Genomic DNA, 2,388 nt, shown 5'->3' with positions numbered 1-2,388 from the left:
AAGTACGTATAGCTCCAAGATCTTGCGAACAATAGAATGCTTAATACTCCAATGAATCCAACAAAGAAACCAGGCCCCATACCAGCATAGAACCACATGAAAAACTCATGATCATCATCACTACTTGTTTTTGTAGATTGATTAACAAAAGATGGTACATCACTGGGTTCATATTCATCACCGTATAACTCCCCAAGAATTTCAATTGCGCTCATATTCATCACCGTAGGAATTGGGTTCAAGCTTTCCCCAGCCCCTTCTCATCAATGGACTCCTGACGTATATTATTTCCTTTAATTTTGTGCTTACTTCATCATATCTATGATAAAAAGAGTGTCCACTTCAAATCACCATTAATTTTCTTGTATGTGCTTTGCAACTATGTACCTTGAATTTGTCATTTGCTTCAACAACCTTTATAAAGAAATGAGAAACCTGTTCCTCATATGACATTTTTACTCCAAGGGAAGATCCACAATTACAATGACTAGTTAGTTGGGTTTGACAAACATTGACGAGTTTAATCAACACAGGGTATTAAGAGAATAACATCCATATATATTTAGTGCCACAATAGAGTGAGTATGATTGACAAGGTCCATCTTGTAAAGTGAATCACTGATATAAGGTACATTTTTACTATGCTATATAAATGTTCATTTTTAATAGTAATTCATGTAAATTATTTTTTCAAGTAAGATAAATATTCATATCATTACGAAAAAATTAAAGAACTGAAAAAAATATGTAACAATTGAAACATAATATGATATTAAACACACATCTCAATAGGAATTTATTTAAAAGTTTTAAGTATGACAAATACAATAAACATGACATTGAAAATTTGATAATAAATAAGATGAACATCAATTGCAAATTATATCAAAATCAACAATCCACAATACATAGCAGCTTCTCTTTTGCCTTTCAAGGTTAGNTATATATATATATATATATATATATATATATCTGTGTGTGTTGCAAATAATTAAAAAATTGGAGATAAACTTAACGGAAAAAACAGACATAAATGAAGGGTATAACCTTCATTCACACTTATTATGTTTATATATATATATATATATATATATATATGTGTGTGTGTGTGTGTGTGTGTGTGTGTGTTGCAAATAATTAAAAAATTGGAGACAAATAAGGTGTTGTCTGCATGTGCGCGCACAATTTGTTGATAGCATATTGAAAACTAACCTTTAAGAAAAATAATTGAGTACTTTGTTGTAAGCCCTCTCAAAAAATTTGAAGTACGTATAGCTCCAAGATCTTGCGAACAATAGAATGCTTAATACTCCAATGAATCCAACAAAGAAACCAGGCCCCATACCAGCATAGAACCACATGAAAAACTCATGATCATCATCACTACTTGTTTTTGTAGATTGATTAACAAAAGATGGTACATCACTGGGTTCATATTCATCACCGTATAACTCCCCAAGAATTTCAATTGCGCTCATATTCATCACCGTAGGAATTGGGTTCAAGCTTTCCCCAGCCCCTTCTCATCAATGGACTCCTGACGTATATTATTTCCTTTAATTTTGTGCTTACTTCATCATATCTATGATAAAAAGAGTGTCCACTTCAAATCACCATTAATTTTCTTGTATGTGCTTTGCAACTATGTACCTTGAATTTGTCATTTGCTTCAACAACCTTTATAAAGAAATGAGAAACCTGTTCCTCATATGACATTTTTACTCCAAGGGAAGATCCACAATTACAATGACTAGTTAGTTGGGTTTGACAAACATTGACGAGTTTAATCAACACAGGGTATTAAGAGAATAACATCCATATATATTTAGTGCCACAATAGAGTGAGTATGATTGACAAGGTCCATCTTGTAAAGTGAATCACTGATATAAGGTACATTTTTACTATGCTATATAAATGTTCATTTTTAATAGTAATTCATGTAAATTATTTTTTCAAGTAAGATAAATATTCATATCATTACGAAAAAATTAAAGAACTGAAAAAAATATGTAACAATTGAAACATAATATGATATTAAACACACATCTCAATAGGAATTTATTTAAAAGTTTTAAGTATGACAAATACAATAAACATGACATTGAAAATTTGATAATAAATAAGATGAACATCAATTGCAAATTATATCAAAATCAACAATCCACAATACATAGCAGCTTCTCTTTTGCCTTTCAAGGTTAGAGGAAGAAACTCCCTTCCAACATGTCAAGAGTAATCCACATTTGGGAGCAAAGAGTAATCCACATTAAAGACAATCACAAATACCTTCAACACACAATTCCTCACTGACAATAGCATTGACCTGGAAAATGTGAATAGTCATGTCATTTTTTTAGCTTAACATGTAAAAAAAAAAAAAAAAAAAA

At 30.6% G+C, this 2,388-nt stretch overlaps 1 protein-coding gene across 1 annotated transcript in view; it reads right to left on the bottom strand.

Annotated features, from left to right (window-relative positions):
- Positions 1–2,030: 2,030 nt before the first annotated feature.
- LOC116030483 (receptor-like protein EIX2) overlaps positions 2,031–2,388 on the bottom strand; it is a 5,400-nt gene continuing 5,042 nt past the window's right edge. The window contains exon 2 of the mRNA XM_031272739.1: positions 2,031–2,324. The gene's annotated coding sequence lies outside the window, so the exon portion shown is untranslated. The remainder of the gene's footprint in view (positions 2,325–2,388) is intronic.

This window comes from Ipomoea triloba, chromosome 9 (genome assembly GCF_003576645.1).
Source record: "Ipomoea triloba cultivar NCNSP0323 chromosome 9, ASM357664v1".
Classification (NCBI taxonomy): domain Eukaryota; kingdom Viridiplantae; phylum Streptophyta; class Magnoliopsida; order Solanales; family Convolvulaceae; genus Ipomoea; species Ipomoea triloba.
The sequence above is the reverse complement of the archived record's forward strand: the minus strand, read 5'-3'. Positions and strand labels throughout refer to the sequence as shown.